General features: G+C 52.9%; 1 protein-coding gene across 3 annotated transcripts in view; it reads right to left on the reverse strand.

The window, feature by feature from the left end:
- ANKRD11 (ankyrin repeat domain 11) overlaps positions 1 to 15,499 on the reverse strand; it is a 136,737-nt gene that overhangs the window by 41,675 nt on the left and 79,563 nt on the right. The gene's annotated exons all lie outside the window — the stretch shown is intronic.

Consider the following 15,499-nt stretch of genomic DNA (forward strand, 5'->3'; position numbering starts at 1 on the left):
TCAAGGGTGTTTGTCCCCTGGGGGGGGGGGGGGGAAGGCAAGACACTTCCCATGGGGATAAACCCCCACCAAACTCTTCAACGGCAACACCAGGATGGCACAGCACCTCCAAATGCCGTGCACTGCAGACCAGAGCGGGCAAAACCACCGCTGGCTTCTGCCACCTTCCGCATGGGAAGCAAGCTGGGACCTGCAGCTGCAAACACGACTTGCTTCACGTGTAAGGGAGAGCTTAAAATGGATCATGCCCAAACAGAGAGCAATATCCCTCCTGTTCTTCATCTACAGCATCACTCCAAGCCTACATAAAGCTTCTTGCAGCTACAGCTCCGTCCAGAGTGTAGGGACATGGGGATGCACCCTCCAGGTACGTGTCTGGAGCAGGGACAGCCCTGCTCCCCCGGTCTGTCACGCTGAATTCCCAGGCGCTCGCAGGACCAACATGCACACCACTAAATTACAAAACCTACTTGTAAAACGCACTTTTTGAACATGTCGCCATTATGAGATGAGACCAGAAACCGCCAAGGGGGCACAACATTCCCGGAGTGGTTTGCCACAGGCTCCTCACCCCGGCACCGGTGCTGCTGTCACGCCTTGGCCTAGGTAAGACAATTTGGAGAATAACAAAGTGCTCCCTGCTCCTGCCATGTGTTGCCTGGTTACAGGGCTGAAAAGACAACTGACATCTGAAATACAGCAAAGCATGAGCTGCAACAGAGATCAGAAATACCGGCTGAAGCCAAGGCAGGCAAGGCCTTTTTAGGTGAACAAAAATATCTCCTCTCCCGAGACCAGAGGCTAAAAAGCAGCCGTGCAACAGTATATCTCCGAGAAGTGACCCACATCAATCCCTACAGCAAAGGCCTCGTTGTACTTACGCTGAAACGGCATAAACAGGCACCATTTGAAAACTCTTTCCCCAGCTAATTGCCACCTGACAGCACTAGACATTGCACCCATTAACGTCTTATAATAGCGGCTGGGTTTCTGCAGAGCTACAATTGCAGGAAATTGTCCAGGAACAAAGTCATGCAGCGCTCCATCACAAGATGGGAATTCTGTGGGTGGGGAGAGAGAAAGAAAACAGAGGAGAGGAGAGGAGCCAAACCCTCCCTCCCGCTCGGGGCTGGGGGACGAAGCAGCGTGGACCTTGAACCGCGTCCCGGGCAGCACCAGGAGAGCCCAGCACCATCTCGCTGGGTGCTGGGGCCCCACACCTGCAGCGGCCGGGGCAGGACAGGGGGTTAAAGGCTGGAGGAACACTAGCGCAGTGCTTTCATCAGCCTTGTATGTTAGAAGTTCCCTGGAAATCCCTTCATAATTTAAATGTTTCATTTATGCTTCAGAGGCTTTAGGGCCCTTTGGGTTGGTTTGTGGGTTTTTTGGTTGTTTTTTTTTAAAAAAGTGATTCAGAGGCCCCATCCCAGCCCTGCAGCAGCACAAATTCCCAGACCAAAGCACCGGACACAGACAGCGCTAAAATATCCCGGTGCTGGCATTTTCAGCAGGAGACTGCGCTTTCCAAGGCGGCTAATCCTCCACCCTAACTCCTTCGCCTGGGCTACAGGAGGACAGTTACCCACGTTTAGGAACGGAGGCTTTGGGGACTGAGGCCTCTTCGTGTCCCCCTGCTCGACGCTGGGACAAGCTGCCGTGCTGAGTTTTGGGACCTCCAGCCAGGAGCCCCCAGCCCTTTTCTTTTGGATACGAGAGCAGGAAAGGATCCGAACTGGAAAAGACAGGAGCAGGCTGATCAGCCCTCCTCATCGCTGCAGCTGGGAAGCAAAACCAGGGGGAAGTGCAGAAAATTCAGTATACCAACCCAGCATGTCCATAAAGAGAAAATGGAAAAAGAAAATCTTCTGTCAGAGTGAGGGAACGACTGCAGAAATCTGCGTCTCCAAATTTCTGCTCTTCATCATTTGAAGGGCCTGCAGCCCAGCACAAGTGCCAAAGTTCGAGCACCACAAGGGCTGACTGAAAACAGCACCTTAAAAAGGCAGCTCAGCTGTCCTCGGGCGCGCTCGGCGCCGGCAGAGAGAGGCTGGAGCTCGCAAAACCTGAAGCCAAGAGCGAGCAGCCCTGGCCTCAGTGCTCCCACACACCCAGCCAGGGGTTCACCGGCTAACAAGACATCACGTTTCACAGCAGCGTGGCTCTCCTGGCACTGGTGATGCTCCACCGAAGGCACTGCTCCGGAGCCTGAGGTATCCCCTCGATGTTGCACATTGACGGCGTCTCAGGCGCTGCAGTTGCTTCCTCTAGAAGCAGCTTCAGCCATTTACAGCCTCAAGAACCTCACTCTGTCAGCCATCGTTAACCAATTTGTAAAGTTTAAGAATTTTTTCCCCTCGGTTTCACCTACTGGTACTCATTAAGGTGCAGATAAAGGAGAAACGAGCAAGTGCCTGAGCATGCGCCTGGGAGGAGGCAGGAGCCCGCAGGAGCACTGGCTCAGTGCGGAGGATACAGGGTCAGCCACCTGAACGGATTCACTTCAATATTCACTGCAAATCTAAGAAGTGGAAATTCAGATGACGTGCTGGACAATGGAAATTTATTTGCACTTTGCAAAGGATACTAAAACCAAGCAGCTTCACTTATGCCGGTCATGAGCACAGGGACCAGCACGGCTGGGAGCAGGGCACGCTCCGCTCCCGACCACGAACAGCCAAAAATTAAAACCACGTCGTTTCCAGTGCCTCGCTAAAACTGTTTCATGGCCTGCACGCTGCCAATTTATTCTCGAAAAAATTCTGCCCACTCCCGATGTCTCTGTGGCTGTTTGTAACCGGGGTAGGTACCTATTCACGTGGAGCTTCGAAAACCTGTTTAACTGAGAAAAGGCCAGACGGATGCCAGATTAATTCTGCACCCCTTCTGTTCATCTAGCTGACTCATTACACTTGGAAAGCTGGCTGCCTCTCCATGTAAACAGAGCACTGGCCTGTTCAACAGCTTGGAGGGAGTATTACATTTGCACAACAATTACCAACAACGCTTGCAGTCTTCGTTTCATTTTTAAGCACGTTTAATAGGAGTCAGAGGGGAGGTACAAATTCCCGGGTTGGAGGAGCTATCTATCCCCAGCTCGTGGGAGCGACGGCGGAGCATTTTGAAGTCGCACATCTAGGGCCGCAGAATTACAATTTGGCTTCAATCCCTCCTAATCTGGGAGCTGGACAAGCCACCCCCTTTCCACGACACCCCTCTCAACCTCACCTTCCCACCAGGAGACAATCATCCCCCTTCCTATTTTGTAAACAATTAACTAAGCTCCTTGAACTAGATGATTACATGTCTGCCGCACAATAAGAAGTGGGAGACCGAGTGAGCTCAACAGAATATAATCCCTCGCACTTCTCCGGGAAAACAAAGGAGCTGTTTACCTCTGGCCAGCAGCCAGCCCCGGCTGCGCGCGTCGCCGTCCCCATGCACGCCAGCCCCTCTGCCTGGCCGGCAGCACCCCCCCCCGCAGCCGGCAAGGTGCGGGTCCCACGCCTCTCCCCTGGGAAAGCGGCGATGGAGAGGGGGAGTCTGCCCTGGGACTCGGCCAGCCTGGACATGGCAGCTCCCACCGGTTCGGGGCGGAAAAAAAACAGGTGCCGGCAGGGAAGGCCACGGTGGTCCCAGCCCCCGGAGCGTTGCACACACGACTTTGCCTGCAGGCAGAAAGCTGGAAAAGCGGACACGACACCCAGCCCGGTCGGCCTGAGCGGCAGGGAGAAGGGCAGCCCTGCGGCCCTTCCCGCTCCAGCCTGGGCTGGGGGGCCTCCTGGCCACTGCCTCCCCCCATGGCAGGGGCTGGTCAGCGGGAGGGTTAGGGCCCCCATGGCATCCCTGAGCACCCTCCCGGAGGGTGGAGAAACAGGACTGTCGGGAGCACGACCAGGAGCGGGGCTGGAGCCCTGCCTATCGAGGCCGGCTGGGAACGAACAGCAGGGCTCTGCAGAGCCAGCCCCGGCCATGCACACGCACACACGATCCTCTCCTCTCCCCTTGCTGGGACGAGGAACCAGTTGAAAATGTGGGTTGTTTTTTTTTTTTTTTTATTTCGCCCAAGGCATGCCAAGCCAAAGCCACACACTGAGACGAAACATTTCTGTGGAGGACCTCAAGAGGCAATGGTCCCGAAAGGGACGGGAAGGGAGGGGGGGGGGTGTCATCTGTCCCTCCGAGCTGCAGGAGAAGGAGGAGGAAGAGGAGAAGGAGAGTGCTGCCGGCGGCTGGCTGGGAGGCAGCGCGGGACCAGTCGCACCCATTAGCCAGGGCCGGGCTCCTGGTGAAGGCGATGGGCAAATCACGACGGGCACAGACGCACACGGCCGGAGCCCGCTCTCGGCCCCAGCCAGCTGACGCCAACACCGTGCCTGACAGGAGAGGAGATTCCTCGTTAACAAACCCAACGGCGCCGGCGTACATTTAAACCCCTTATCCCTACCCCTCCTGCCTTCAGGGGCACAGCGAGCAGCATCCATATCTGTGACCAGAGAAAATGCAAACAACAGTGAAGTCCTCAAATGCTTTCAGATGTATATCCAAGGCGGAGCGACAGCTTTCCCTGGCTCTGCCTGCACCACAGGCTGCCGGTCCCGTCCCCTCCAACCCTGCCCTCCTGCAGCTCCCTGCACAGGCGTTTGCACAGCCTCTCTCACCCTGCTGCGTGCAGACCAGCCAAGCTCCTGCCATCTCTATCTGAAGCCACAACAAATTAGCTCATGCCCAAGATCTGTGCATTGGAGCCTGCCCATACCCTGCCAGCTTGGAGTAAAAAAGATTGTGCAGACTTCTTTAAATGCCAGACAATAAGAAGAAAGCTGGCTGGAGGCTCTTACCCGTTACAAAAAACTCAAACGCAAGGATGGAAATTAGAGGCGCAGACGTTATTTGCACAAATCCAACACATTTGTTTGGTCTGAAAAGGTTGGAATATGAACAAGTCCCATCGAAACATGAAAAATTTAAAACCTCAGGCTCCTTTTGAGGACTCTGTCCCAGAAAAACAGGTGTCTTCAAACCTTTGAAAATTGCCTTAAAATAACAAGTCACACAGATGACATCCAAAATCTGACACACACCCTCCCCCCCCAGCACTGGAAAGCGTGGGGAGAAAAACAAAAGTTGAGGTCTTTCAACGCGCTGAACCGTGCCCTTCTCCATCGCCCCACCGATACCTTCACCGAGATGTTTGTCACCCCAGCAAAGACCATCTCTGAGCTGCGCAGCACGGTGGCACCTGCCGAGCCCACACGAGAATCACGGTGTACGTCACTAACAGGCTGCATGTTCAAAAAAGCCACCGTCACACCTTCGACCCAGCGCTGCCCATGTGCATCCTGTTTAGTGCTGTTTTACCCACACGCTCCCAGCATCAAAGACCCGCTCTTCGCCAGCTTTTCCTTTACCCGCCAGGCCTACGCAACTCACGATTAGTACCTAAAATTGCCTGTGCGCACCGGCGGGACGTGCACTTTGGGGAACAAGGAACAATTGTCCTTTGTGCTCCAGCTCGGCTCCAGAAGAGTAAAGTCCATCTTTCTCCCCCATCGGTACATAAGCCCAGGAGCAGCAGGAGGCCTGCAAGCCAGCAGTGCAAACACAGGTGCGTTTCATTCAGCAGCCTTACAATGGGTAATCGCAAAGATTAGCTATTAATAAGCTACTGCAGCACGAGGTGCTAATTCTTACAGCCATTACCAAAACAAGGAAAATGGAGAGGTCTCTGCATTTCCCTGCTCTGAACGCAGCCGGCTGGAGAGCATGCTTGCCTGCTGTCACATCTGGGGTTACCCCAGTTTCACAGCTCCGTCATGGCCTCACCTTCAACTCAACATCTTCTTTCTTCACCCTGGGGAACTTGCTATCGTTTTGTTCCTGGCTTTTGAAGGGGGATGTCGCTCTTTATCAGGAATTCTTATAGATGAAACAACTTTCTTCACCTCTTTGCATGGCTTCTCCTTTCCTGCTCTCAAAATCAGTACCTGATCCCCACAGTAACTGCCCTTTCTCCCGCCTTTCACAAATACTTATTTCGCCTTAACCCACAGTGCTTCCTGACCTCCTGATATGCCTGTAACTACTCACATCTGGATGTATTTGCATGGGGCTCAGGCAAGGCTTGCTTGCTTTCTCAAATACGCGCCAGCCAAGTAGACTCAGTAACACGAATTAAGGCAGCTATTAGTATTACAATCGTTCGTGAAACAGACGCCCCTTCCCGGCGTTTGTTAGGACCTGCAGAAAATAACGCAACAGAGAAGCTCAGCCTGCCGAGCAGTTTGTGCACGTGGACGTGCACCCACGTCTTCAAGGACCACGGTCAAGATGATGCTCGAGACCTCGCCGGGCACCGTCAAAGTCCAACTCCTCAACGGTTCTCCGGCGATGACTCGCTACACGAAACCATCCCTGCTAACGGGTTAAATTTAAACCACCCCCCCTACACATGTAACCTGCGGGTGTCATTTCCTGCCCCAGCATCTGAAGACCGGGCAACGCTCTCAAATTATGGCAACTCTTAACTTTTTCTATTATGCTAAGTGTTACTATTTAACAAAATTATATTTGGAAATTTCTGCCCAACTGCCCTGTGATTCAGAATACTCCAGCTGGGACCGTTCTCGGGACACACGAAGTCCGAAATAAAAGCGAGCCCTGACAGTACCCTGAAACCACGAGCAACCACTCTGCCTGTGTGGTTTCTCCGGGAGCAGTTTTTCCCACAAACCCTTCCCTCAATTATCTATATGCAGCTGCCTCTTGATATTGCTACATTTCTGGATGCCGCTGATTATCTGGTTTCTGGCCAAGGTTACAAAACTGTTGTTTCAGTCGGTTCTCCGAGCTGCGGTCTGGGAGTGGGATCAGCTGCGATGAGGCAACCTTTGGAGCAGCCGGCGTGTTACAAGAAGGCTGGAGCAGTGTACGGCCCTGCCGCACCACCATTAGTCAGAGTGGAAGAGCCGATTACGACACCGTTGTCCTCTTGGTGAGACCGCGGGATGGCTCCGGATCACCGGCCCAGACCAAAACCTGCCAGAGAGGGAGGACTCCGCGCTTCGCCCATCCCCTCTCTGCTTTGCACAGAAACCCCTCAGGCTTCAACCAGGGAAGAGCTGTAACCACGTCTGCCAACGCAATCATCTACCGGACTTCTCGCACATCGACCTCCTTAAAACAGTGAAGAACTCCACTCGGATATTCCCACTGCTGCTGCATACGGGAGGAAAAATATTTCCCTAATTAAGTACATCCCAAGGACTTACACAAAGCAATACTGCGCACCTACGGAGTGATCGGCAATGCTAACTTTAAGCAGACTGCGCAGTGTATTGCATGTCACATGCATTTAAGAGGAAACAATGCAGCCCAAACTATCCTGCACACAGAAAACTGGAAAGAAATGCATGTGCTGAGAGGTATGAGGAGTGCAAAGCCTTTACCCGCAGCTCGCCGTGACGCAAGCGGGGCGAGCCTCCACGGCACACACGGTTCACGCAACGTGCTGAGAGCCTGTCCTGAAGGTCCCACCAGCGGGGAAAGACGGGGATTCCCCAGGGCTGCTTTATTCTGGCAAAATTTGAACAACACAAATCCTGCACAAATGCACAATCCGCTCCATTCCCAGGACAGTTTGGGGAGCCGGGCTCTGGCCCCCCCCATGCCCGGCAGGGAGCTACAGCTGCGGCTCGCTGCAGTTTGCTCTGCTGCAGTGCAGCTCAAGGGGTTCATGAGCATCAGCCAAGCCCCAAAAACGAGCTGGGCCTGATTTTCAAGACGGAGAAACATGTTAGCACAGACGATTCATGACCATCGCTGTCCTTGATTTGATGCCGACTAAATCTCAGTGAACGAAAGGGCAACAGATGAAGCAGCAGCGACTGACGGCGCCCTGGCAGCGAGCTGCGTCACCTACCCCACCATCCCGGCGGCAGCCCAGGGACCCAGGCGTGAGAGGCTGGCAGGGTCTGCTGGCACGCTCCGCTCCGTCCTCGGCTGGGCTGAGGCTCCTCCACGCTCCCCACCTGCGCACTTTCCATCTTCCCATTCCTGGCACTAGCGACTTGTCCCAAGGGGAGGCTGCGGGGTGAGCACCATTCCTACAGAAAGCTCGTGTCGGCTCCTGCAAGCCCCATCTGCTGCTTAGCTGCAGAAAGGGAAGGCTCAGGAAGGTAACAGAAAGCAGAATGTGTTTGTGCTTTATTTTCAGCCGTCTAAATTAGCACAGGCGCCTCCGTTACATGGCTAAATCACCAATAACTTTGTGCCTTGTTCGCCTCCGGGAACTCTGCATCTGCACTGACGTAACGCAGCTGGGCCGGGGCACCGCAGGCAGATTTTACCAGCGAACTGAGACCCGGTTCTGTGAGTTTGGGCTGCTTTAATTAAATAAATACTACATATTCCTAGCGTGTATCTCTGTACATACATATGTACATGCACACACATGCACGGACAAACACACACACATATATAATGTACATACACATTACAGTAAAACCCCAAACGAGACTTTTGCTCCAGTCCTGTCCAATTTTCTGCGTTACATGCTTCATTACGTAAAAGTCTAAGACAAAGACCAGCTTTTACTACAAAGAAACCTACATGACTTAAACAAGCCCTTAAACCCGAGAGGAGATGATGACCAAGCACGTTAATTACATGAGAAAGAAAGAAACCAGAAATATTTTGTAAAAGGTGCCACGGCCATTGCAACAGGATCCTTCAAGTCGAGGAGACCCTCAGCTCGGAGGTCTGCTACGACCAGCCTCACGCAGCGCGGGCTGCACGGACGCCAGCTACACCCTAATGAAAAGCCTGCTCGAGCCATGGCGGATTTGAACAAATGCTTCAGGATGTCCACGTTTAAACTTGTGTTCAGTCCGCGATGTCGCAACAGCCAAGTAACATCTTCTCCCAGCTGTGAGCATGAAAGACCATGGTAATCTCAGCAAAACATTTCTCTTCCTCCCCGTTCTTGCACAATTCTTCCCAGTTTCTCTCTCTCCGTCTCAGCATCCTCGTGCCCACTGCAAACACGCAAAGCTTCCTCCAAGCGTGGGAGCCTCAGGAATATTTTGGTGACTTCAGGAGCAAGTCACAGGCGACAGAACAAATCTCACACATCACCACTTTCCAGGCAGGGGCCTTGAAGGCATCAGGCTTTGGGGAAAAAGCAAACACAGAACTTCACTGATTTACTCTTATTTGGGGTCTGCAAACCCAGGAGTTTCATTTTGGCCATCTGCCTCTTTCTCAACTGAGGCCAGTGGGTTCGAGACCGATGTCTTACCGTTTCATTTCAGCCATCTGCCTCTTTCTCCTTTTCAACTGAGGCCAGTGGGTTCGAGACCGATGTCTTACCTATATACAAACCACTTTGCAGCAAAACTGCTATTTGTTTGCCATACTACTGGCAGCTTTTAAATGACAGGGCAAGAACTGACTAGAGATGCGCATTAAAAAAAAAACCACAAAACCAGAAAAACCCAGAACCATTAAGTATCATCCCAGCAGAGAAGAGAAGATGGCGAAAGGTTGGATGCTCTGATTTTCCGAACCAACCAGAAGACTTCAGCTATACAGGGCTCACATTGGAAGTGCCACGTTAGCCTTCCAAACCTTCTATTAACACAGTGCTCAAAGTTTTATTCACCCCCCAATACTGGAAACACACAGGAAGGATAATACCCCCTGACCTAGTGTTGGCAAGAACCTGCCTTCGAGCAGAGAGGTGGAGCAGGTGACCTGGAGGCCCTCTCCCACTGACAGTGCCAGGACACCGCACGGGCTTCACGCATGGGACTTCTGACACCGGACTTTGGAAAACCGGCCTCCTAAACCCCAAAACACCATGGCAGGAGATCCACATCCTGAGAACATCCAAGGCACCTAAGCTAGCTTCTGCTCCGAAGCAGTTTCCTCCTCCAGTAACAAACCCAGGGCCGTAAGCAGACAGATCTCCCACCTTCAGCGCTTGCAGGCGTCACTGCCTGCCACGAGGTGCAGCAGCCAAATCCACCGCCACCACCAAAACCCAGCGTAGGACAATGCATCAAAGCTGCAAACCCATTGCACTCCCAGCAAAACACCAAACTCGTGATATTCTCCCTCAAGATATGGAAAAGTGATTCATAGCTCACATTAAACTGGGAAGTCTGTAAGCATGAAAGGAACTTGGGGGCGGGGGGGAAGTCTAGGCCACGTAAAGTTTCAGTTTTCTGCCAGGGCAGCACTCGGACAGGGAAGCCTTTCTCACAAACGCACCACGCACCACAGAGCAAGCACAGCACGAAGCCAACGCCAGGCAACAACCGGGCTACGGAGGAGGAAAGGCTTCTGCCGGTTTCAAAGGTCTGGGCCACGGCGCAGGCAGGGAGGGAAGGGGGAGCGAGCGCTGCGGAAGGTCTGCTGCGCAGATTTCTGGGCTGCAGGGCAGCCACACACACGGTGCTGCTCTGGGAGCTGGCTCCACGCGGAGCTGTGAACTGCTAATGCTTCCTCCCAGCCGCTGCCGCTCCCCCTCCCAGCAAAACTGTCACCACACTTTTCGTACCACTTAAAAAGACGCCGTGGCTCCCCGAGCCCCGACACGCTGATAAGAACAGTGGATTTCCCAGATTATTTCAGCCCAAGCTGGAAGCAGAGCTCCGTCTGTAGCTGTGCGTCTACGGATGACAGACCACCGCCACGCTGCTATTTAACAAGCTGTACGACAGGAAAACAGCTTGCTGTGGCTTCTGTGGGGCTCTGCGTGCTGCAGCCAATGTGGAAAAAAAACGAAGCATGAGTTTCTCCAAGCAAACCACATGCCCTCTGCCGCAGGCTGCCAGGCGTACGGGGAGAAGCACCTTGCCCGTTACCTTTGTCACTTCTGCTCATCTTGTTTCAGGAGCCAAATTGCCCGTCCGGTTTTCCCGTTCCCGGTCCAGCAAGCGGGGCCTCCGCTGCCGCAGGTGCCGGCAGGGTCCCTGCCCGCGGCTGCGCCGATGCCAGGAGGCTCACGCCTGGCGCAGCGCGCTGCCAAGGACCCCGGCCATAAACACCTGAGAACAAAGTGGCCATCCTCTTCCAGGGGACGGCAGGAAAGGTTTGGGCACAACACAGTCCTGCTTGCTGGTTTGCCAAGAATCAAATCAAGGTTAGTTCTCCACAAATCTGCAACCCTCCTCTCTTCTTCCTCCATCTCCACCTCTCAAATTACAGTCTTTTTGAAGGTGATGTATTGTATATAAAGGCATAGGAATGCATTTACCAAAACAAGTATATTCTTGTATAGGGGAAACAATAGCTTTCTCTACAAAGCTAGTGTTGAACATGTCATCAGAGCAGGAGCGATGGAAAGCTGTAAAAACGGGCCTGCTTTAACAGATCGTTTCCATAAGGACATGGGCCCCTACCCTTCAAAAAAAATTGAGAGCCCCTCCTGACTTTGGGCCTAATTAAGTTACACGGACACGAGGCCTCTTGTAAGACAATTTGTTATAAAGCTACTGCTTAAACACGCTGAAAACCGAGCCAAGTTAAGAATATCTGGAGCTGCGTTTCGGCAGCTGACCAGACACGTGCCGTGTCCGGAAGCATGAGGCTCTGCAGATGTCCCTGTCCCACGGCACATCCCCACCGCAGTTCGCCCAGGAGCCCGAGCATCAAAAAGGCAACGTTCAGACAAAACATACGTGTGGCAAGTTGGGAGAAAAAAAAACAGATTCTCTGCCGCCTCCTTGTCTTCCTTAAAAAAGAAAGGTCTGTCTCCCAGCTGCGTGCTGGATTCGCCTGCCTCCCCCAGGCTGAGGAGCCCAACCTGACAACATGACACTCGGTAGCAAAATTTGGAGAAGGGAGGGATCACGGTCAGGCTTATTGACCCCAGGGGGGGAAAAGAGAAGCCACAAGTGAAAGGTAGTCTCTGCCGGAAGAGCAGCCCAAAGCCAGTCTGCAGATAGATCAAAATAACACGTTAAGGGACCCGCAGAGCCAAGCCTTGGAGCGTAAATCATTAGGATACAGGTAGGAATGGTACAACCGGAGTGGTACTATTTATACCTGGTCCCCCAGGTCTGCACCAGGCTGACGTGGCTGGCACCTGGCAGACCGCACACGTGCTCTCATCAGGATCACAGCAAGCAAAGGAGACGTTTTCGGTCCTCCAGGTAACACTGCACCAAGCACCACACCGCCTGCAAACGACAGCCTTGAGAGGTGAGCACAACCAGCTTCTGCCTCCGTGATCCAAGGACTAAACCTTCTCGCAAGCCAGGACGCAACCCCGGGCTGCACGGCAGTACCCAGCCCGGCACGCAGCCACGCCGAGCCCGCTCCCACCCGCACCGGGAGGCGGATGCCCGCCGGGACACCGGCAGAGGGCTTGGCCCCAGGGAGGCCTCGAGAGAAGGACAAGAGCGTCGGGCTTTGACAGTCTTGGTGCTTCGTGCTCTCGGCTCGGTCCTTTACCGCACGTACCCGTGCAGTCAATTAGGGCGCAGAAAATGGCTCAACCAGGCCTACGCCTGCAAACTGCTTTTACCCCCCAGCCAAGCACAATGGCAAGGGAGACGGAAAACACCAAGAGCTGCAGTTCCCACCCTCTTGCACGGTGAAGCCCTGCCACCTCCCCAGAGCTTCCCACGGACCACGCAGCCTTACCAGCAAGCTCCTAACCGAAAACAGCCCTGCACAGCCCGGCCAGCTCTGAGGACCACCGCCCAGCGCTCCCAGAAAACACCGTGGTTTGCGTACCATAAACCTTGGGCTGGAGGATACGGGACTCATTACTTAAAGACGAGGGTATAATATGACACCTGAATTCACCAGCGGGCTCCTCGCCTGCCCGAGCGGCGGCATCGCGAGCTCCACAATCTGCAGGAGCAACGCTGGAATTTCAGGGCTTCGTTTGGCTGTTTACCTGCTTAACTGATTGGCATCAGCAGAGTTAAACACTCTGCATCGGAAAGGGGGTTTACAGCCTGCACGCTCCGTGCTGGCTTTGGAGAGAGCATTTCTCATGGCTGGGTACATCCCATCTCCCCTCCGAGCTCTGTTTACCCATGATAGCAGCCCGGTGCCCCGGCTGTGCAAACACCGGCCCTGGGAGCCACCGGCACCCGCGCAGTATCGTGGCAACGTGGCTGAAGCCAGCTTTGCAAACTCACAAAGTGTGCAAATTAATTTCATTATTCGCTCTTGCACATCATGAGGAGGGAAAACAAATAACCTGCCTGAAAGTACATTCTAGTAATTATTAACACGGCGTAAGTTAACCCCAGGGGAGTGGGAGGAAAGACTGGCCGGAGAGGAGAGCCTGGCACTTGCCTGTTCGCTAGAGCATACAGCACGTCAATACTTTTTAAATATAAAATCCAGCCTTAAGCTGCATTTTGTTCCCTGTTTAGCCCAAGGATTCTTCATTTGCTTGCTGAACCTACACATTCTCCCAAACTTTTACCAAGTAAAACTGACCATTCAAATATTTCACCAGCAAAGCTCTTCACTTCCATTTGCTTTTAGCTTTGACGTCTCTCTTCCCCCCACAAATGCTCTGGAGGCACCCATCCCTTCGGCAGAGCTGTCAGGATTGTACACGAAACCTTCTTTGGCAATGACTAAAGCCCAGGTATGCACCGAGCATTCTGGTTGCTATTTTACTTTAGATTAAAAACATCCTTCAGCTTAGCAGCGATGCTGGTCCGTACCAGTAATCCCCCTCCCCGCCCCAGGAGAGCAAAAACTGAGGTTTAATACCCTGCACCACACAACAATTTAATCCAGTGCTGTACGTCTGGATCACGCGACCCCTTCCCCATACCAACGGGCACAAAACCCACGTCGTAGCAAAATATGTGTTTATGGAGCTGGAATTTTTGCTCGTGGAATTCATGCAATTACCTTAATTCTTAGAAATCCTAGTAGCTCCTATGTACCGTGACAAAATGGCTATAGATGATAACAAACCCATGGCTCTACCACAACAGAAAGTACTCCTGAACACTGCACCATGCACAGCTCCTTTGCCAGGAGCCGAGGAGATCCCTCCCTGCCTGATCCGGCTGCCTCCCCGCAACAGGGCACTTGGAAAATACCTTCCAAGGTGCTCAGTTTGGGGGGATTTAGCTTCATCATGAAAAACTGAGGGGATCTCAGCTTGGAGGAGAGCATAGCAGACCACTACGAACCTACAGCAGGGCTGTGGCAGAGCTCCAGCAAATCTTAAAGCATTATTAGTAAGCCATTAAGAGGCACTGTCAAGACAGATAGGCTTTAAGATTACTTCACAAGGCAGTTGTCAGGGATTTCAGGATGCACCGGTTGCTGCAGCAGCTCAATTTTCACTTTAAGACAACTGTTGTGTGAGCGTTGTTTTATAAGGGACCTCACAGTAATAAGCCGAGATGTTTTTCAAGGTAGCTAACGTAGCCACGTTTTAAAACCCTGCCTGGCATCATCAGCACAAAGTGCCTGCACGCACACACGCCCTGCCAGTGCCGGGGTTCTAACCAAATTAGTCAGAGCCCGGTTTGGACGCCGTTCCTGTGTAAACCTGCGCCTACGGGAGCGTCCAGCTTCCTGCAGACGCAGCCTGGGGACGGAGCAGCCCGACCCTGGGAGCACAGATACACGCCGCAGCCGTAAGCCCGAGACGGGCTCTTCTGCCCCGTGCCCCGGCGCAGCCTCCCTCCCTGCCGGGCTGCTCAGTGCTGCCGGAGAGGCAGTTCACCAAAGTACGTCAGTCCGTACGCTCTGGTCCTCCCTTCCCTTGTCTTATTTTTGGAAGGTAAGTGCGGCTGCGTATCCGCAATACTTGAAATGAACACCCCAGCGGTTCCAAAAGCTTTTGAGAATATCGATAGATCCGCACAGAAATTCTTTCATGTTCTTCTAATGGCTAACAGGCTCGGTGTTCTGCTCTGCAAGTCAGATTACCCTGAACAGCTCGGGAGCGCAGTGACCTTCAAGGGCTTCCCCAGCCTTCCTTCTCCTCCCGCCCCACCAGCGACCACTAACGAGCGAGGAGAAGCAGCGGCTCAACATGGGACCTTATGTGCTCCATTCAAATGGGACCTATATGCTCCATTCGTATCACATCACCGTATCTTGCTGCCCATCTATACAGGCAGAGGTCTCCACTGACCGAATCCAAAGGTATTTTCGTGTCCCCCTCTATTTCCAAGCTGTTTCTATACGACCCATACACTGTCACAAGCTATTGTCACTAAGTTAAATAGAAGTGCAAGGGTTTGAAGTCAAGTCACCCGTTCCTTTGGCATTAGCTTTCTGGGTTTGTGTTTTATTTTCTCCTTTCTCCCTCTCCCCTCAGACCTCCCGAAACAGATTTCCCATTACTGCTCTGCACATCCTCACCCCACTGGACCTGTAAGTGACCACATGGTTTTACAAGAACAGCTTTAACCAGCACGTTTAATCCAGCTTGCTTTTTTTCTTTTTTTTTTTTTTTTTTAATAAGAAGAAAATTTTTCCATAGCTTAATCAAATGTGAAAC

This window comes from Aptenodytes forsteri, unplaced genomic scaffold, assembly GCF_000699145.1.
Source record: "Aptenodytes forsteri isolate BGI_AS27 unplaced genomic scaffold, ASM69914v1 Scaffold271, whole genome shotgun sequence".
NCBI classification, from domain to species: Eukaryota; Metazoa; Chordata; class Aves; order Sphenisciformes; family Spheniscidae; genus Aptenodytes; species Aptenodytes forsteri.